This window comes from Polypterus senegalus, chromosome 15 (genome assembly GCF_016835505.1).
Source record: "Polypterus senegalus isolate Bchr_013 chromosome 15, ASM1683550v1, whole genome shotgun sequence".
In the NCBI taxonomy this organism is placed as follows: Eukaryota; Metazoa; Chordata; class Cladistia; order Polypteriformes; family Polypteridae; genus Polypterus; species Polypterus senegalus.
Window position 1 is genome coordinate 127,365,983 of NC_053168.1, and position 22,916 is coordinate 127,388,898.

General features: G+C 42.0%; 1 protein-coding gene across 1 annotated transcript in view; it reads right to left on the bottom strand.

The window, feature by feature from the left end:
• The window catches only part of csmd3b (CUB and Sushi multiple domains 3b), a 1,150,768-nt gene that overhangs the window by 379,440 nt on the left and 748,412 nt on the right, over positions 1–22,916 (bottom strand).

A 22,916-nucleotide genomic window follows, 5' to 3' on the forward strand; every position in this document is an offset into this window, starting at 1 on the left:
CCCTAAAATTAATTTGATCACTCCAGTAAATATTCCTGTCAATAATTTAAATGAGCACTTTCTATAAATGATATTTAAGCAATAAAGAAGGTAATGCTCTTCAATCTGCTTGATCCAGTTTAGAGTCACAGGGTTCCTGAGCCTACCCAGATGGCATCAGGTGCAGGCAGAAACCAGCGATGGACGGGACACCAGCTTACCACTGTAATACCACGGGGGCCAATGGCAGGACTGGGAGATACAAACGGGAGTCAAAATACAGTCGAGCTTCAGAAACTAATCAACAAATCATTCCACTCCGACAAAAAAAGATGAGTAGGACTCACACACACACACACACACACACACACAGGGGCAATTTAGAATCAGAAATCAACCTGAACAGCATGTGGAAGGACCACTGGACTGAGAGCATACAAAGTCCACATCGTCAACAACTGCATACTGGACTCGACCTCTGTGAAGAAGCAATCAAATGTATTCTGAAGTATGGAGAAGCCGAGGATAACTCAACATGGAAGTACTAATAGTATAAGTAGTAGTATAATATACTTAACATTAGCATAGCAAAATGTGTTTTTATTAAAAGTCCATTTGTTTTGATTGACATACATTTAGGAAACCTCTGTTCAATGGATATGCGACTCCTTACGTCCCTCTTTCTTCGTTTGTCTTGTTAACTTTGGACATTTCAGCAATCTTGTGGAAACCAGAGGACATTACACCAGTGCCTGGACACTGGGCACCAGACGTATGGTCACTTTACATATATACAAGAGATATTTAATGCATAATCCTACTGTATTGATTATTAAGTATCAGAACACAGGACACTTGAATCCTTTCACAGGATCTATCTATTATATAGAGCAGGGGTGCCCACACTTTTTCAGCTTGCGAGCTACTTTTAAAATGATCAGATTGAAATGGTCTACCTACATTAAAAATGCTATATATATATATATATATACACACAGAGTATACAGTGCATCCGGAAAGTATTCACAGCGCATCACTTTTTCCACATTTTGTTATGTTACAGCCTTACTCCAAAATGGCTTAAATTCGTTTTTTTCCTCAGAATTCTACACACAACATCCCATAATGAAAACGTGAAAAATGTTTACTTTCCGGATGTACTGTACTTTATACATAAAATACATGTTGTCGTACCTTGCATAACTGAATAACCTTTATGGCACAATAACAATTCAATACATTTATGGTCACTACAGTATTTGGATTTAATAATCGTCATGTTGGATAAGGCTGATTCGCATAAATAAGTAGATTTGAATAATGCAGTCAAGGAGTTTTTGAATTCAGCCGAGTGAAAAATGACGGCTGTCCGATTAACTGCGATTTTAGTTCCTTCTCCTTTCTCTTTCTCAGATCGCTTTTCGGAAGGACGTCAGTTTCGTAGTTTTTATGAACAGTCTGAAAGTGCCTTTCCACATTTTCCTTCTTTGGAATAGCAATGATAGATTGACAGATCAGACAAACGCACTTTGGTTGTGACATTGTGAGAGAACAAAATTGTCTTCCAATTCCACATCCAGCCCATACCCTCCCCAAACAATTATTTTTTAAATCCCTTCTTTAGTCGATATAAATTGGAAGACTAAGTAGATCACAGCCCGAGTTTTGCAGTAGCTTGCGCGTTTGATCGTGCGTGCGGGATGACCAGTGTGTGAGAAGAGAAGAGATCTCAGACTGGCCGTCCTGTATGTCAATCAAGTGGCAAATGCCATAGGGAGGATATATGATAGACTAACGTTTAAAATGTATTTTTTTTTTTTGAACGCAACACGATCTACCTGCACTACCTTTGCGATCCGCCGGTCGATCGCGATCGACGCATTGGGCACCCCCGATATAGAGCGTTTCACATCTATCTATCTATACACACCAGGGGAGCCAAACACAGTTTTATTGAGGGCCAAACATAAGACTTCAGGCTGGGTTGGTAAACTGTGGAGGTCTCTGTGGAGACTTTTCCCATTTTTGGCCATCAGTCTACTCTCAAAAAGCCATAATGACAAAGTGAAGACAAGTTTCAGAAACATTTGCAAATTTATTAAAAGTCAAAAACTGAAATCTCTCTTAATAATAAACACATTAAATGACATATGGTTACATATGATGACTGCATTGACTAGGGAGAGCTGTAACCAAGCCTGACGGTGTTCATTCAGCTGATTGGAATGATCTTATTAATTGGGTTGATTTAACTGGGGGCAATTATTTTTTCACACAGTGCTAGTTGGTGTTGGAGAAGTTAATTTTATAAATAAGTCAAGAAACGAGTTACCTTAGGTGCCTTTACCTAAAATTAGATGTGTAAGGCACTATATAAAAAGTATACACAGACATTAGACAAATAGGTACATATATGAAGGATAGAAATAAAGACCATGTATATCAAAAAGACAGACAGACAGACAGACAGACAGACAGATGAAAGAAGACCACAAAGAATCAAAGTAACAATAGCCAGATACCAAACCCCAAACCTGAGGCTTTTCTTTTTTTTGGGGGGCCACATTTAATAGGCATCTCAGCTCTACCCTTCCAAGCATTTGCTGCCACCTGCCACGTGAGAAGTGTTATACTGCGTTTCTGCCAGTCCATCATGGTGCCTTACTTAGAGAATTGTATTCCAAGATATCCACTGCATCATTACTGACCCCTGGAGGTCCACAGCCGTGTGCAGAACTGTTTATGCTGTCGGCCACCTACCCTCCCTCATTGCTGTTAGGACTGTCCCCTATCCCGTGCCCCTTGTAACCTGGCACTACATATGTTTTATTTCTATTTTAGATGTACACATCAGGCTAATGATGGAGTGACTCATATAGTGTGCCTCTGCAGCATCTTATAACAGGGAGTCAAAACAGCAGCAAGTAATTTAATACCTCAGTATAATAATAAAATCATATTATGTGCATTTAAGTAGTACACTGAAATTAGCATAATGAATAGGCTTAGCAACAGAGGGTGCAATTTGTGGAGCTGTGGGTGTGAAAAATGTATAAAGTACAAAAAGAAAAAAAATGTAAGAGCAGTAAGAAAGTCTGAGTGGGCTTTCCAATTCTCATGACTGATGAGGCCGGGAATTGCCTTCATTGCAAGTGTGTCCCAGGATTCTCTGACATTTATGCAATGAACAGAAGTCAGCAGGACTCACTTTCACACTTATTTGAGTTACACTTCCTCCTTGATGGATACCCACTGAACATTGTAGACTGAAAATAACTTCATTTCTTAGGAGGCACACACATGAAAGAGAAAGGAAAAATGGAATACAGATTGCAAAGACAGCTTGAAACAATCAACAGCAATCAACATCACCAAAGCACTTCACGACACGACGGCAAGGAGAAGCAAACCTGTTGTAGCGAGGGACCAGATGCTGCACTGACCCTACAGAGAGCCCTTTGAATGTGTTTTGCAGAAAGACACGGGCATCAAAATATATTCTCGTTAAAATTTTTATATTTGAAAAGTTAAGAATTGAGACTTTATTAAACATAAGGATACTTAAAACCAGAGTTTATGAGTGACAGCGGACTCCCTGAAAATGCAGTAGATGCTAAAGAACCTCTTTTTGCCAGTTGGTAGGAAACAATTAGAGTTTCATCCCTGGCTCAGGTGCGTTTCCTTTTATTCCTATTCCTATAATTTTCAAATATTGTTATTTTTTTGTGTATATTATGTGTTAATTAATATTTTGTATAAACAACAGTCTTGCGTTAATTTTATTGACTCTGTAATGTTATATGCCATGTGCAGCTTTTAGTACCTTTATATTCATTTTTTTTTTTAGACTTTGGTTTTGGGATAAAATCGCTGGTTTACGATCCGATTTTCGTTGTTTTCAGGTTAGGTTGGGGGGCTTGCACTGGAACAGCACGTTGCCACACTCACCATACGACAAAACACCTTAGAATCCCGGATGGCAAAGGCAGACACGCAGTCCAGTCCCACTCTCCGGAAATGAACTTCTATCTGCCGCAGCCAAGTGTTACGTAGGCATCCCCTTGGTCGTGCCGCTCAGGTCCTCAACAATGAGCCGGATCACCCTCGGGTAATCATGCCACATGGCCGTAGTGCCGTGACTGACACTCCATCACAATGCAGGTCATCTGCCTCATTGGGACTCCGTGAGCAACACAAAGTCAAACCAGCGGCACCCAAGGATTCTCTGCAGAGACACATCGGTTGTGTGCGTTTCCGATTTAGGCGTTGCCTTTTTAAAATACGTAAAATTTCCATTTTGTTCTTGATCTCTTTTTGAATTTTGTATTGTAAATAAATCTTTGCAATATAAAGAAAACAAAGTGCCCTCAGAAAGCGTTTAACACCCTTTACACATTTTGCTTTGTTGCATCCTTATGCTAAAATCGTTTAAATTAATTTTTTCAATCACCAGACAACGCCTCGATACCCCAGAATGCCAAAGCGAAAACAAGATCGGAGAGATTTTTGTAAGAAGCAACTGAAACATCCTATCGACGCAAGTACCTTTTACTCGTTATTTCACTGAAGCCCCTTTGACAGCCATTTAATCCTTAGGTATTCTTGGGTTTGACACAACAAGCTTTACATTACCTGGATTGGGGAGATTCCTGCCATTCTTCTCTTCAGATCCTCTCCAGCTCTGTCAGGTTGAATAAAGGCCATCGGTGGAGAGCTATTTCAAAAGAGCTGAGACTTTACAGTTTAAGGTGAAGGATATTAAGAGGTGACCTGACTGAAGTGTTGGAAATGATGAAGGGAATCAGTCCAGTGGATCGAGACTTGTATTTTAAAATGAGTTCATCAAGAACACGGGGACACAGTTGGAAACTTGTGAAGAGGAAATTTCGCACAAACATTAGGAAGTTTTTCTTCTCACAAAGAACGATAGACACTTGGAATAAGCTACCAAGTAGTGTGGTGGACAGTAAGACGTTAGGGACTTTCAAAACTCAACTTGATGTTGGTTTGGAAGAAATAAGTGGAGAGGACTGGCGAGCTTTGTTGGGCTGAATGGTCTCTTCTCAAACAGACTGGTCTATTGTTTGAATTAACTAAATAAATGGGAACTGATGGATTGAATGGTCTCCTCTTGTTTTTCAAATCTCTTATTTTCATATATAATTCAATCTGTTTAGTCTCGAGTAGAGGAGAGTGTGTGTGGAGCTAATCCAGGTCTTCATAATCCTCAAAGACATCGATAACGTAGATTCAACAGAATCTTTAATACTTAGCGACGAATGACGTGTTCAAGGACAACCATGGACATCAAGGTAACGTGAATTTATGATAGAAAATAGAAACACGAGAGTTATAGGAACTGGAAACAAACCACCAGGAAATGGAGTTGAAACGGAAAGTGTAACAACCTTTAAGATGAGATGTTGGGGGCAGCTCGGCTATTAGCTATCCAAATGAGTGGCCGGTGGACTGAGTGGTCTCTTCTTGTTTGTCAAATTTCTTATATAATTAAATCTGTTTAGTCTCGAGAAGAGGAGACTGTGTGAGGGTCTTCAAAATCCTGAAGGACATCCATAACGTAGATTCAACAGAATCTTTAACACTTAGCGATGAATGGCGTGTTCAAGGACAACTGTGGACATCAAGGGAATGGGAATTTAGGGCTGAAACCAGAAAGCACTTCTTTACACCAAAGTTGTAGGAACTGGGAACAAACCACCAGGACATGGAGTTGAAACAGAAAGCGTAACAACCTTTAAGATGAGATGAGTGGCCGATGGACTGAGTGGTCTCTTCTTGTTTGTCAAATTTCTTATTTTCTTATATAATTAAATCTGTTTAGTCTCGAGAAGAGGAGACTGTGTTGGGACCTAATCCATCCATCATCCAACCCGCTATATCCTAACTACAGGGTCACGGGGGCCTGCTGGAGCCAGTCCCAGCCAACACATGGCACAAGGCAGGAAACAAACCCTGGGCAGGGCGCCGGCCCACCACAGGGGACCTAATCCATGTCTTCAAAATCCTGAAGGACATCAAGAACGTAGATTCAACAGAATCTTTAACACTTAACGATGAATGACATGTTCAAGGACAATTTAGGACTGAAACTAGAAAGAGTTGTAGGAACTGGGAAGCGTAACAACCTTTAAGACGAGATGATGGGGCAGCTGAGCTCTTAGCTAACCAGACGAGAGGCCGATGGACTGAGTGGTCTCCTCTTCTTTGTGACACTTGACTTTACCAGCACCGCGATACTACAAACCAACACAAACGTCCACATGGGGTTGTGCTTCAAGATATCAGATGATAAAAAAAAAAAAGGCTTAATATCTTGTTGTAAATTCTGCAGTGGAAAAAATAATAAAAAGAATTGGGGGGAAAAAACACCCATAAAGTTTCATAAACAAGGATCACCTGAAGCACCCCAGTTGTGAATTCACAGGGAAACAGTGTGAATGTCGTAAAAGAAAAAAACATTTTGAGTGCAGTTTTTAGAAAATACAGATATACTCTGACACATTTCCACCAGGGGATTTATTTAATGTCACACTCCCCCAAATGTTAAACTATAAAAATGTTGCTTGTGGAGATGTCAGAATCCGTTACCTTCGCCGCATGTCACTGCCGTGTGAATGTAAAGCAGTGCGTTACTTTATATTGAGGTAGATAAATGATAAAAAACGCCTCTTGTGAGACGACGCTGTCTGGAAAGTGCAACCTTTGGAGACGCAGACTGCGGCCTCTTTAAGATTTACCAAACAAAATTGAGCTAATGCACCCAAGGGGGAAAAAAAGCCCCTCAAAAGAGTCCTTCTCAGTACTATTGCTGCAAAGCGTCGACGACTTCCCACCTGGTAACATCACTTCAGGTGCGTCCCTAAACCCCACCAACACACACACACACACACACAATCAACAGGTTAATTAAAAAGGCAGGCTCAGTTATAGAAGTCACTCTGGAACCCCTGGAGGTTGTAGAGAAGGAAACAAAACAAAAGTGAGCACCGTTATGAACAATGCTGCACATCCTCTCTCTGACACAGCAACACTGAGGACTTTCACGCAAGTGGTTTGCCAAATGCAAAAAGAGCAGGGGAGCATCAGAGGGCAGGCCCTTGAATGTCACCAAAATATGCTGAACACACTCTGGTTGCACTGGCAAAGCGGGGCCACTAGGGGGCACTTAAAGAATGAATGCCATTTATGTAGCGCTCTGCTATCTGCTGTGGACTGACTTTGCTATCTGCTCCAAATGGTTTACGCAGACCAACCACTTCAACCACCGCCAACGTATAACATCCACCTAGACGATAGGTGAACAGCCATTACGCTCACCACATATTAGCTATTAGGTGATGATGGGGTGAGAGAGACGATTAGCCAATAAGAGACAGGAGATGATTAGAATGACCAGGGCGTGGTGGGACATTGGTAAGCACCCTACTCTTTTTGATCACAGACAGTTAGGACTTCAAGTTGACGCTGATTTTAGGGCTGTGGCATTGGGACTAACACAGCGTGAGCGCCCCCTCCTGGCCTCACCTACACTTTTTCCAGCAGCAAGCCAAGCTTTTCCTAGATGGTCTCCTGTTCAAGTACTCACTAGACGTACACATGCTTAGCTTCTTGTGGTTAACCTCTTCTGGTGGAAGTGCAGGTGTTACGGCTTCAGGAAACAAAGACATTTGCTAAAATCCACACATCCACCCTGAGATCTTCTTTAGCAAAGTGGCTGAACTTTGTAATTCCAGTGGACTAAGTTTGACCCCCAATGCTGCTAATTATATCAAGGTAGGTTTGTGGCTGGGGGTGAGGAAAGAACTACCTATGCTGGAGTGTAACAAAATGAGTAACATCTCACACACAAGTTGATAAAGATCTTATATGTCTTGATTTGTAAATAAAAAATGTTATGCTTGCTTAATGTTATGAGGGACTCAAGCAAAAGAACATCTAACTGAACAGATTACTGACTAGTGCTACAACTTGCCTGAAGAAGGGGGCCTTAGTTGCCTCGAAAGCTAGCATATTGTACCCTGCTCAGTTAGTCAATCAATGGGGTCACTTTCTTTGACTTTTCATTGTATCCATCGTGGCTAACAGGGTACAACACCCTCCTACTTGTAGGGACAGAAGAAGTGTAACCAGTTGAGGCTTTAGCCCAACTAAGACCCTGCTAGATCAGATGGCATTGGATTTGAGGCATGTGGGTGGGAAGGGGTGAGTTAACCAAAGTGTGTGTGTGCAGGGGCGCTATACGGTCGTTCATTTGTATGAGCTTACAAACCCATAACCCCCTGTAGGAAAGCGTAGCATTGGAGGGCAGGTTTGAATTGAAGGAGACGCCTTACACCCATTGGTCCGAGTTGTGGTGAAATACGATTGGATGAACCGAGGGAGTCGTCCTTGTGGAAGACGAATGTTCTCTTCGTTCCCTTGTACTAATTCATGTCTGAGAAGTACGCTTTACGAAACCAAGTAACAGCCTGCTTTGTTTTAGCAAACAGAAAAATGTTTGTGCAAAGGACTCAAGGTCTGAGCATTCCTCACATGAGTCTGCCTCATCACGTTGTCCCTTAGCTTACATCTGAATGCCATAACAAAAGGAGGCAAGAAATCAAGTTTTACAAGGGACATTAAAGGGGCTCAAGGTTTGTGTATAATAAATGTGCTGACTGTTACATTTTATAATGATATTAAATCACGCATTCTAGGGGTATAAAACTGGACCCCACCCAACAGACGGGGTTCAGAAGAGCCCTGACGCTGTCATGTATATTTGATTGTCTGCTTCTCTGAAACTCTTCTCGCCGTGACTCTGAAAATAAAGCTGCTTTATAACTGCACCTGCTGTCGGGTCTGAGTTTTCGTCCACACCTTGCACCCATTAGTCTGAGTTTTGGTTGTTTTCTTACAGCCAGGGTTTGTTCCCTGGCTTATATTTGTTTTTATTTCTGTATGTGTATCGTAATTATGCATTGTTAATAATGTTCTGTTTATAGTACATATGTATTGTACAATGTTCTTTTGTCTTCCTTGTGTTTTGTGGGTGGAGCCCTGAGAGGCACAACTACCATGATGTCACTGCTGAAGGACCGCCCACAAGCCTTTATCTTCAGAAGCTAAAGAGGAAATCCTTCAGTGGCTCGTTGTCATTTGGGTTGGGCTTCATTTACTCACACATCTGTTGGTGCAGCAGTGCCAGTGTAAGCTGCAAAAACAGCAAAAAGTAGCTGTCTGGTCTTTCTTTTTTCTTCATTTTCTCATCTTAGTCATGTACATCTGATAAAATGTTTGCCTTCCTCAAGAGAACAAAAAAAAAATCAAGCTACTAGCACGTCCATTGTGTTGATTTTAATAACATGAGACATTACAGTTTGATAGAGCAGGTCCTCATAAATGTGACTTGTAAAGACAGGCATACACAATCGGAGCAAATAATCATTGTAATTTTGTGATCCTGCCGACTATACTAAAATGAATATCTATCTATAATATAGTGCCTTTCACATCTATTATATAGTGCCTTTCAAATCTCTCTATCAATTATATAGTGCCTTTCATATCTATTTATCTATTATCTATCTCTTATCCTCACTACTATGCTAAAATTAATACCTATTTTAAAGTGCCTTTCATGTGCATCTATCTAATCCTGCCTACTATGCCAAAATGAATATCTATTATTTAGTGCCTTTCTTGCCCATCTATCTATCTATCATATAGTGCCTTTCACCTCTATCTATCTATCTATCTAAGAGCACTCCTCTTATTTACTGTTTCGTTCCTTTCTTGTGTATTGTGACTTTTTCATGTCGGGGTGTAGGTTCTGCTGTATTTTTGCTACATTAATTGTTATCACTAAATCTTTGGACTTTTGAAAAAATATACATTTTTGTTTTTTCAAGAAAAGAAAGCAGTTAAGGAACTGTCTTTGACTCCTTCAAATTTTCAAAACAATTTTTCCATTACAGGCTTAAAATTCCCCAGAGCCAATCTGGCGCCCATGCTCACAAGAAAGAAGCCAACTCTGAATGAGATGCCAGTCATTCCCACCAAGCTAAGCCATGGCTGAAAGAAGCCCACCTGGACGCGGCTCAGTGTGCGCAGACCAGAGGCAGGTGTAGCGCTCCACTCCCTGAAGCCCTGAGACAGCAGCTCTGACCGTCGTGCAGTCTTTTCCCCGATTCCTGCTGTCAACTATGATGAAATGGCATGATAGAGATACGTCTACGAAGTCTCCAATTCAGAGGTGGCACTTCACAAAGACAGCTGGTCCTTCTGCCATGTGCAGACAAGTAAATCACCAGAGACACCGTCAGGCAGCAGCAGCCGCAGCCAGGAGATAATATTGATTGAGCAGGACGGTTCTCTTCCTTCTAGGACTTGCTGTCTTACTATTGTAGGGTTTCTGAACCATTAAAACGGAGCCTGACAGAGAAAACGGAAAGCGCAGAAATACTTGAGAAGAGCATGGGGCACACATGGGCAAAAAGATTCACACTTTGTGAAAAATAGAAAAACTGGATGTCACTAACATTTTCTAGAAATAATGTGGCAGTCCTAGACCTCCTCATTAACCTTGGGTACGGTCTGTCTCTTCTATGCTGATGAATTTTTGTTTTTTGGCAGTCAAAGACATTATGTTTGGGCATTGATTTTTTTTTAAGCATTCTTGACGTTGAGGATATGCACAGTCCAAATGCCGTGGAACTTCAGTTTTATTTTCTGTCCCTGATGCATCTTTAGGATTGCAAAAACTCTCATCATAATGGGCAAAGTGGGGGATCGAACTATCAGGACGCATCTGGCAACACCACACGTGTGCTCACGTCACAGGATTTTGTAATCTAAAGATTTTCATTTCAATGCTAAATGAAAGGCAGACCCATGCAGAAATAAAACACATACGGTAAATACCTTCAAACAAGTTTGAACATCTTTCTCCTTGTGTCAATGGAAGAGGATGGCTTGTGACGCGTCAATAGCAAGATGACGGCTTATGGTAAAGACTTTCTTCTGTACTGGATGTGCTACGCATTTAAGAAGGGCTGAAATCGGAGAAAGCGACATAGATCTCAGCTTTAACGTTTTCAGTGCACCATCTGTTGGAATAATGAATGCAATGCATGTGCCTCTATTGTATGCCAATTGGTATGGGATTCATAAAAGCAGTGTTAACGGTTGTGAAGCGCCATCTGTTGGAATGACAAATGCAATGCAGACAGATAGATAGATAGATAGATAGATAATAAAGCAAGAAAATAAAAAAAAAGAAAAATTCTGATTTGGCATTCCCAGTCCCAGTGAGATGTCATGCAGACTTATTATTGTTGGTACAAAGGACCCCCAGTTGCGATTCCTGACCCACTTCTGCTGAATGATTTGTTGCGTGAAAGTCCTCAATGTTGCTGTGTCAGAGAGAGGATGTGCAGCATTGTTCATAACGGTGCTCACTTTTGTTTTGTTTCCTTCTCTACAACCTCCAGGGGTTCCAGAGTGACTTCTATAACTGAGCCTGCCTTTTTAATTAACCTGTTGATTGTGTGTGTGTGTGTGTGTGTGTGTTGGTGGGGTTTAGGGACGCACCTGAAGTGATGTTACCAGCCCAGCACACCACACTGACCGTCAAAGAGTTGTAGAGGACACAGTCTCCCTCCCCACCAAAAAAAACAATGAGCCTGCTCTGTGTTCTGAGACCAGTCCAACATAATGTGGACCCCCAAGTACTTGTAGGAGTGGGCCGTCACTATATCCACTCCTTGAGTAGTCACTGGGCACTGAGCCTCTTTGTCCTATGCAATTTGGCATGGAATTCATAAAAGCAGTGTTAATGTTTGTGATGTACCATCTGTTGGAATGATAAATGCAATGCATAGGTCTCAGTTATATGCCATTTGGTATTTAATTCATAAAGGCTGTATTCATGTTTGTGATGAACCATCTGTTGAAATGACAAATGCAATACAGCTTATTAGTAAAAGTATTTCTGGTGCGCCATGATAGAGAAATATAAACCAGATTGACGCACAGACAGACACACAGAGAGACACTTATCCTTTTGTTAAGGTGGACAGTTTGATCAGATTAGACATACTTTAGTAGCTTCCTTAGTGTTATGTATACCTCCAGAAAAATGAGTCAAAAGTACTGAATTTTATTTAACAATAAAAACTGTTGAGACATTTAAATACCAAATTATCAACCTTAGTTCTGTCTTGTGGTGCACGCCCTTCCGGTGATGTGTTTTGAGATGGTCCCCATCGCATAGCCTGACGTCCCAATCAGGACAGTACTGGAGCATAAGTCTGTGTACTTTTCTTTATATTTTTTCTGCTGCTTATGCATGAGAGGGTAGAATGTGAGTGCCTGATCCGCTTATGTCACTGCCAGCTACCACAGCGTCAGGCTTTGAGACTTCCACGTTTCCCCGACACAGACATTGACAGTTGCTGCATTATGAACGGTGCGTAGGGGGCCAACGTCTTTCTTGATTGCATTCATTTTTGCCTCTTTGATACCAAAGGCACCGGGCATATCATGGCAGCTTGGTCGTGCAGTTTCGCTATCCATGTCAGCGTCAGTCCACATGGTCATCACTATCATTTAATGGTTGTTTCAGTTTGTCCTAAACCTGACTTTACGCTTCTCATTTACATGCTGTTGAGTTTGGTTGAAGGCTCCGCCCCACTCATGAATATTGATGAATTACCTTTGAGTGGCAAGACACATAGAAATATTCCTGATTTTCCTGCAGTTTGATGTTATTTCCTCCTCTAGATGGCAGCAGAATACTGTCCTGAGGGTTTACACAGTAAAAAACGCATCAGGAGTCGGACTCGGGTTTAGCCCTAACTACGTAGAATTCCAAACCTGAGTCACACTCGGAGTTAAAGCCAGGGAGGTGAACCCCCTAAGGATTAATAAAGCAATTTGCTTCTTGTCATAAAATGAAAACCTTTTTAGGTCACAATGTGCCTTTACATTTTGACTCATGTTCTTATCTACGCATCGTAGTTTTATATTTGCGTGAAGCCACTCAAGCGGCACTGCTTAGCATGTATTTCAGATGTTTTATGCTAAGTTTCAATGAGCCCAGGCCTGCCTCCCTCTGGAAGTGTTATATCAATGGAAACTGTATTGTGACTCAGGAAAATTCAAACAGGATCAAACATCTAGCAGAGATACTCCAATGGTGGTTTCGTAAAGTACAGTCGACTCCACTTAAGTTTACGTCGGTTAAGCGCACGCTCCGCTTGTCTGCCTGTGACTTGCATGGTCCCCGTTTGTATAAAGTCAAATGAACGGACAAGAACTTTGGATTGATCCCATTGCTATTCTCTCCAGCCGGTTAACTGCACGGTCTCTTCACATCCACTGCTCGAATGACGACATTGATTCTTCTTCTTCTTTCGGCTGGTCCTGTTAGGCGTCGCCAGAGCAGGTCATCTTTCTCCATCTCTCCCTGTCCTTGTCATCTTGTTCTGCCACACCAATCACTTGCATGTCCTCTCTCAGCATATCCATAAAGCTTCTCTTAGGCCTTCCTCTCCTCCTCTTACCTCACAGCTCTGTCCTTAGCACCCTTCTCTCATTGTACCCCTCATCTCTCCTCTGCACATGTCCAAAACAATGCCATCTCGCCTCTCTGGCTTTGTCTCCCACCTGTCCCACCTGAGCTGACCCTCTAATGTCCTCCTTTCTAATCCTGTCCATCCTCGCCACACCCAAATCTTACCATCTTTAACTCTGCCACCTCCTGCTCGGTGTCCTGTGCCACCCTCTCCAGCCCATATAACACAGCTGGTCTCGCTCAAATGACGTCATCAGCATGCGACGATGCAAGCAGCCCAGCTCTTGTGATCGTTCAGGTGCTGATGTCCAATCCCGCTACTGTACTGGGGCCTAACAGTGTACAGTGCAGTTAACTTGGTGTACACTGTAGTCCGTTTAGCAGCGTGTCCTTATGAGCGCGTCTCAGAACTGCCAATGCGTTAAACAAAAGTCTGTTAGCAACGGAAGACATTACGGATTAGCCTTGCAACTCAACTGGGATAAATTAACTGTCGTGACTTTTTGACTATGGCGTTGACTTCGTTGTCCCGTGTGCAAAAAACGTTGTCTCTGGCTGAACGTGTCGACGTCTTAAACAGACTTGAGGTTTCTGTTGTGAAACGTTATGGTGTTTATCCTGGCCAGAATGAGGAATCGAAATTGCAAGATGGGCAGGACAGCAGCAATCCAGACCGAAAACGAAAAAGAATAGGGAGTGCTGAAGATGTACAGGTATGGCACATGTCCTAATATCTGAACAGTTACTGTGTGTATGTATTATACGTGTATCCCCGTCAATGAATGTTTTATTGCGTTTGACTAGACTAGTAGGTGAGGTAACTGAACGGTCAGCTTTCAGGACTGACATGTCGCTCCACTTAAGCACACGTGGCGATCTCGTCCGGATGCCATGCACTTGAACGGAGTCGACTGTATGGCTTTATTTTTTTTTTTTTAATCAAACAAAAGATTTCAAAGAAAGGCTTGCAGGGGATGTGTCAGCCCCAGCCAGTCTTAAAAAAAGTCATTTATTCACTAAGGATCATAAAGAAATGACAGTCCCATCACGGAGATATTTATTGCATTCCCCACTTAATTTAACAATTTGATTCATCGCAGCGCCTACGACGCTGATGATTCAGCACAAAAATGCCGTCTAATGTCACAAGTGATTTTCTTTCTGTCACAGGCAGCACTCCCCTGGAAAATGTTTTCATATTAGTCTTTCGTAAAAATCATTCAGAACAGCAGAGCGATTTGTCACAATTCCTCTTTACAAATGCCGTCTAATTGATTGTGCTGCTTAGACTCATTCTCTTAGATTAGATGGTGGGCTCCTCATAGGTGGGCTGATGTCGTTTAGTCAGATCCATAAATAGCGGCCATTTTTTTTTTCCCCCTCACGTGGTGTTTCTTCTTATCTAAAAGATACAACCGCGTGCAAGCGTTCCCCATCGTGGCCCGTTTGAGGAGAAGGTGTCAATACACTTAGGCGGACGTCAAGTTGACATCTCCGCGTGGCGTGCCGTCCGCATCGGTGGTGGAAACGGAACCTTTAATGTGCTCCAGACGGGATGTGTCTGTCAGGGATGGCGGTCTGGAGATCTATTACAGAAGAGTCCATTCAATAACTGTCTTTGGAACGAATACCCGCGGCTGGTGGATATACAGTATAACCTTTAAAGCTCGGTGTTCCTCCGACAGAAGTAATTCTTAGAATTAAGAGCCAGTCAGGTAGGGCATCTATTCATTTCCATCATCCTACTTAGCGCCTGTCATCTGACATTTTTAGGAATGCGGCTCCCCACGTGGCTTTGTCGCTCAAATACATTAAAAAAAAACGGCTCAATCGGCGTTTTTTTTTGCATTGTTTAATGGGATGAAAAGATTGTGGTTGTACTTTAAAACGAATCATTTTTGAACTAAAGGGTTCAGCGTCCTGCAGACTAATTCGGTCTGACATCTTTAAGATCGAACACCCAATCGAGGCAGGTTATTGAGTCAGAAAATAACGATGACATCACGGTAGGCAAACCTGTCTCGCTCATGGTCAGCTAACTGGGACAAGTAGGTGCTGATGGGAAATGTCTTTAATGAATTCACACTACATGGACAAAAGAATTGGGACTCCGCTCTTAATTATTGAATTCAGGCGTTTCAATCAGACGCATTTCCACAGGTGTAGAACATCAAGACCCCTTAGCCTGTGGTGTAGCAATGGATGTGCAGAGCTTGGTTAGTATCAATTTAAATAAATTGAATAACTTAAGGCGGCACGGTGGCGCAGTGGTAGCGCTGCTGCCTCGCAGTTAGAAGACCCGTCTGAGTTAATTTCCCGGGTCCTCCCTGTGTAGAGTTTGCATGTTCTCCCCGTGTCTGCGTGGGTTTCCTCCCACAGTCCAAAGACATGCAGGTTAGGTGCATCCTAAATTGTCCCTAGTGTGTGCTTGGTGTGTGGGGGTGTGTGCCCTGCCCAAGATTTGTGCCTGCCTGGCACCCTGCATTGGATCCAGCAGACCCCCCCGTGACCCTGTGTTAGGATATAGGGGGTTGGATGATGGATGGATGGATATCTATATATCGCTCTCTTTCTCTCTATATATATATATATATCCACATAATTATAAATAATTATGCAATTATGCAATCTAATTATGCAATTTTCATTACGCTATAACTTAAGTTTATTACATAGAAAATCCCCCGAAAAATCCCGGACCGTCGAGAAGTGTGCGAACTGATGACAGAAAGAATCGTCTTCACGCTGAACTGGAATCGTCCCCTCATAAATCAAAGTCAACCAGACTATCTGGATCTGCGTAATTAGATCTGGACCACCCTGTAGATATAGATATATATGGGATTGGCTCCAGCTGACCCCCATGACCCTGTGTTAGGATACAGCGGGTTGAACAATGACTGACTGACTGACTGACTGTTTCTGTTTGTTTGATTAAGTCCCATGTGTTTTGTGGGCGTTTCTCCAAGAGGCGTGGCCACCTGCCAATCACCTCCAGAGACTGCCCTCCACCCTATTTATTGGGGGGCCTTCCGTAGTTCCCGGCTGTTTATTTCGAAGGCGCCAGCGAGTGGAGTGTTTCTTGTGTCTACTGGGCTTTGTGTTTTTGCTTTGTCAGTTCCTGGAATTTTTTGAACCTGTGCTTTGTTTTTGACTTTGCCTTTGATTTCTGTTTTTCGACTTTGTTTGCTGTGGATTGCCTTGCTTCTTCAGACAATTCCTTTTTGGTTTGAATAAATCCAAGCCCCGGTACCTAGTTGGGGATTTGATGGAATCTAACACCTGGAGGGCAACCTTTGAAAGTGTGTGTGTGTGTGTGTGTGTGTCATGTGGTGGGCTGGCGCCCTGCCTGGGGTTTATTTCCAGCCTTGTGCCCTGTGTTGGCTGGGATTGGCTCCAGCAGACCCCCAGTGACCCTGTAGTTAGTATATAGTGTGTTGAATAATGGATGGATGGATAACTTAAATCACTTGCACAGTTCATTGTGTTAATAATTCACAGTTTCAGTGACTTGTTTTCACCATCGCCAAGCAAGTCCAATCCTAATCTATGATGACTTGACGTATTCGGCAGGCCTACAGTTTACACAAATTTAGACTTTGGGAGTTCGGAGTCTCGGAGGCACAACATGTCCTAGTCTGCCTTACAGAGTCTCAAATTTGGGGACCTTTGGCGTGCCATAGCGGATGTGAACAGAAGAAGATTTGAAGGATGTCATCACATGAATAATGTAAAAATACATTATTATCGTAAATAAACGTTACTGTTGTAATTTGACTTGATGTCAACAGTTTTCGAAATTCAAACTTTTTAATGGTAAATCATAGCAATCTTGTTGTTAAGTTATGGTCCCTGTTAGTTGGCAAACGCCAAATATTTGAACAATTTGACGCTCTTTATACTATCGCCAAACAATGCCACGTCAGCCAGTAGCAGCGGATCCAGCAAACGTTATAAGAGTGGCACTGCTAAACGTAAGGTGCGCTTGCAACAGGAATTGAAGAACACTAAGCCAACCGAGATTTCTACCCGTCTCAAAACTGAGCGAGGGCCAGCGGTGGTAACCGAGAACGCTGATGCTGCATGGTGAATCATCACAACGGCCGCAAACAGGTTATGCAGACAGTGCAGGGAGTGAAATGGTGGCAACTACTGAGTCTGGAAGATATGACGGCTTCAGATCGGGCGCTGAAACTGTTAAAAATGGAGAAACTACTAAAGACAAACACGCAATATATACGACCAAGCAATCTCCCATTTTAATCCTCTTCCTACACAAAGTTGTTTGTTTCTGTCCATCCATCCATTATCCAACCCACTATATCCTAACACAGAGTCAATCCCAGCCAACACAAAGCACAAGGCAGGAACAAATCCTGGGCAGGGTGCCAGTCCACCGCAGGGCACACACACGACAATTTAAGATCGCCAATGCACCTCACCTGCATGTCTTTGGACTGTGGGAGGAAACCCACGCAGACACGGGGAGAACATGCAAACTCCACGCTGGGAGGACCCAGGAAGTGAACCCAGACGGGTCTTCTAACTACCACTTTGCCACCGTGCCATCACACATTTCTTTCCCACAATTTATTTGATTTTTTCTAAATTACAGCTGCCCTAATAAAGCAATTAAAAAACAAATATCAAATTCCATTTAGAGAGTCGGTTTGTTTGTCACCTGTGTGTGATCTGATAGTGACGTGGTCATGGACACCACTGCTCAGCCAGCCCCCTAGGATAAAGTTGTAAATAAATTTATGCCAGACAGGAGGGGGCTCACCACAGGACGCAGCACAGGGGCCTTCATCATGCCAGCTACGCCAAAGGAGGAAGAGAAACGCGTCTGTTACTCGTGCCATCAAGTCGCCCTATTTTGTTGTCTTAAAACGAAATTGAAGTAAACAGAGAGGGCCCGGCTGGCACCCCAACATTTATCTAGTTGTCATTCCTCACACGACCACACCATCAGACTTTTGTCAATACCCACGTCAGACGCAGTTCCCACAGTTTGTACTGTTTCAGTGATGAGAGGCCAACTTCATCATAGCCACCGTCATGTATTTTATAATGAATGAAAAACGAGACTCACTTTTGATTTTGCTGAAAACGGGGGCCTGCAACAACCGTTTTGTGGACCAGTACCATTTCTGAATGGGTTTACCCACCGTGCCCTGCGGTATCAGGAGACGTTCAGACATCCCCATGACATCTGCAGTGACTGCAATGGGTGAAGGGTTTACTGTGACCTTTCCCAAAACTGCTCAGCGCTTCTCTTCAGCAGGTGTTTCCTCCACCTGAATATCAGCGACAAAGATCCAGGTAATCTTGATCAACAGACATCTTTATATCGGGTTAACCACGAAATGGGCAACAAAGATTGTCACCAGTAGTATGAGGTCAATGCCAACCACGAATCTCACACAAACTACCAAACATGTGTCAACGTCTGGAGACCAATTCACTTCATCATTACAATCACTCCATTTGAACGATGGTTCAGTTTGTTCTAAAACTGGCTTAGTACATTTTTTGGTTGAAGGCTCCTCCCCACTCATGAATATTGATGAGTTAAGATAAAGTGGCAGAAAAATATTCCTGATTTCTTTGCAGCACAATGTGATTTCATCCACTAGATGGCAGTCTGACTCGGGGTTAACCATATTTACTCAGAATCCCAGGCCTGCTTTAACTCCAAGGAGGCTAAGAAGAGTTCAGAAACACGATACCATTTTGTTCATCATGCCAGTGAGGCAGACATCTTCTTAGCGACAATTAGTCTTCACTTTTCAGGCACTGACTTAGCAGTCTGCGGCGGGTCTATTTGTACATTAGTTACAATTTGCATTTGAGAGATCCGTGTGTCGCATATGTTTGTGCATTCTGGGAGCTTAATGGTTTTTTTGAAATTCCGTTTTACTTTTCTGATGGTGATGTCAGCGCCCGCTTTACCCACAGTGCCACTGTACTGAACACAACACAAAAATGGCTACGTAAAAAAACATTGTTTTATCTAATGCTTGAACCTAACTTGACTTTGATAACGAGTTTATCTGAATTCAGATTTGCACTCGTCCCCTCAGTAAGGAATAAAAAACGGAAAACCGTAGTCCTAACACATGCAGCAGCACAATGGGGCTGAGTAATGAAGCCTGCGAGTCAGCGGCCATTCTCCATCCTCTCCTGCAGAGCCTGAACTTTGTAAAGAATTAATGAGACTGTCAGGCTGTTTACCTCTGGGCAATGCCAGTTAGCGCCAAAGCTAAATTAATCTTCATCCTACAAGGGTGGATCCCGCCTGCACCTCGATATGAAGCAGGATGTGAGGAGGACGATTCATTACAAGTAATTGACACTTCAAGTACAGCCGACACCCTAAGGCCATAACTCCTGAATCCAGACCACCACCTTTATCCTTTTGTTTATTGCGATTTATGAAAATCAAAGTTAAAGGGTACTTTTAAAAGATGAACAATTACTGAACGCTTCAGCCATATGTAACGGAACTTAGGGGAATCGTCTTTGAAAGGGTGAAGGCAGCCTGTAAATGGTCCGGTCCGATCTGTATTTGAAAATAAGATGAATTAGTAGGAATATGAATAAAATGGTGATGGTTCAAGGGTGCATCTCTCACCCACATGCCTCCATGTCCCAGACAGGGGTCCGACTACGCACGGCGTCACTAATGTGAATTTTTCAGACTCGGTGCAAAATGAACAAATCCTGAGTTCGAAGAAAGCTGTAAATTAGTGTCTCATTAAAATCAGACACCGTAATGAGGAACCTTGACCCCTCTGGCGTAAATGGCCCAGAGGCAGGAAGATACAATCAATTCCCAGTTTTATGAACAGGCCGTAGGCTATAATAACAATAATAAAGATAATAAATAATCTTCACGCTAACTGCCTCATAGAGCCTCCCTGCCTTCACCAGAGGGTCACTTCAGCCCTTAATCTGAATGATAAATCAGAATCACCTCTACTGCGGACTCCTCCACTGGACCCTTTCCAGACATTTCTGCTCTCCCGGGGTCCCACTGGCTTCTGTTACACTTTACCGCTGCAGATGCTATAATGTAAAGGACAGCTTGACCGCCCAAGGATGCACTAGAGCCAGAGCCGTGGTTCCCGAGTTCAGTCCTGGAACTCACTCTGGCTGCGGGATTTACTTCCAACCAATTTCAAAATCAGTGCATCATTCTCGTATTTAATTGATGTCATGTGTTTTTTTAGTAGCTGTGCTGCCTTGTCCAAGATGGGAGAAATTAACATAGACCTCAGTGTTAACGTTTGCAGTGCACCATCTATTGGAATGCGTTTTGTGATGTAGGTAGTAAAATTCATTGCATTTGTCATTCCAACATCACAAAAATCTGTTGTGAAAAATTCATTATTACAAATGTCTGAGATGCACCATCTGTTGGAATGACAAATGCAAAATCTGTGTGGGATTTATAAAATCAGTGTTTTGTATTTGTCATTCCAGCTAATAGAGCATTAAAGTTATTAATACTGCTTTTATGATATTGATTCATAAAATCAGTGTTTTGCATTTTTCATTCCAAAAGATGGCAAATGAAGACATTAACTCTGCTTTTGCTAGTCTCATACTACATGACATATAACAGAGACATTTGCATTACATTTGGCATTCCAACAGATGGTGCATCACAAACATTTGTAGCTGTATTTTTCATTAATAATGATTGTTGCATTTAAGGGTGTTGTTATTATTGTTGCATAATAATGATTGTTTTGCATTTGTCATTCCAACCAATGGCACATCAACATTATTAATACTGCTTTTATGATATGGATTCATAAAAGCAGTGTTTTGCATTTGTAATTCCAACAGATGGCACACCAAAAACATTAACTCTGCTTTTATTGTGTGTGTTCATAAAATCAGTGTTTTGCATTTGTAATTCTGACAGATGGCACACCAAAAACATTAACACTGCTTTTATGGTAAGGATTTATAAAATCAGGGGTTTGCATTTCAAATTCCAACAGGTGGCACATCAAAAACATTAACTCTGCTTTTGCTAGTCTCATACTAAATGACATATAACAGAGACATTTGCATTACATTTGGCATTCCAACAGATGGTGCATCACAAACATTCGTAGCTGTATGTTTCATTAATAATGATTGTTGCATTTAAGGATGTTGTTATTATTGTTGCATAATAATGATTGTTTTGCATTTGTCATTCCAACCAATGGCACATCAACATTATTAATACTGCTTTTATGATATTGATTCATAAAAGCAGTGTTTTGCATTTTTCATTCCAACAGGTGGCACATCAAAACCATTAACTCTGCTTTTGCTAGTCTCATACTAAATGACATATAACAGAGACATTTGCATTACATTTGGCATTCCAACGGATGGTGCATCACAAACATTTGTATCTTTATGTTTCATTAATAATGATTGTTGCAATGCCAAATGCAGTGTATTTTATTACATTGTAAAACACATTCTGGTAGATTTTGCATTGCAGATGTTAGCGCAGAGGTCTACATTCATGACTGACTTAGATTCCTCACAAGTCCTAAGAGTAGGGCCACATTTATCCACATTTTTTTTTTTTAAGCCAGTTAGTAATGTGTTTCTGCCCTGGGACACTTGATGAATGCGGGCACAGATACCTAAGTGATGAGTTCAATTAAAAGTAAGATTGATGCTCTGACTGTGGCCATAGGGGTTCTCCAGGGTTGAACTTGAACAGCACAGCACTAGAGCAGAAGATGAAGACGTGTGTCACGTCTTAGGAACCTGAACTCTTAAACGCCCAAACAGGTGGGTGATTATACTGTAGATCTACTTACAAAAAGAGGAGCAGTTTGTCTGTTCAGTGCAAATTAAGGGTGGTCTTGATGGAATATCTGCATGGAAATGAAACCTAACGAAAGGATGAGGTCTAATAAAGGGAAGCAAAATGTACACAAATGTACAAAAAAAAAAAAAAGAAATGCATAAACAAAAGAGTCGAGAGAGAGAGATCCAAATAATACATCAGTCAACAGGAAGAATAAAAAGAAAACTAAATATCATGAAAGGCGTTATATAAGAGAGAGATGGATGCAAGCGTTCCCCAGGGGCTTCAGCGTTTCACGCACCCCTCTTTGTATTCGGAGCGTCACGCCGATTTGGAACACAAGCTCAGTGGCAAATCTCAATCTGGGAGTGCGGGCAGCGATTTGCTGCTGCTTTTGACAACAAACAGCCATGAAATTTTCGGCGCACGTCCCATTGAAAAGAACACAAGTCTGAAATGTATGGAAATTTCACAAGTTTAATTGGATAAGGATTGTACGTATTCAAAGATTGAATGCACAAGATAAATATACAG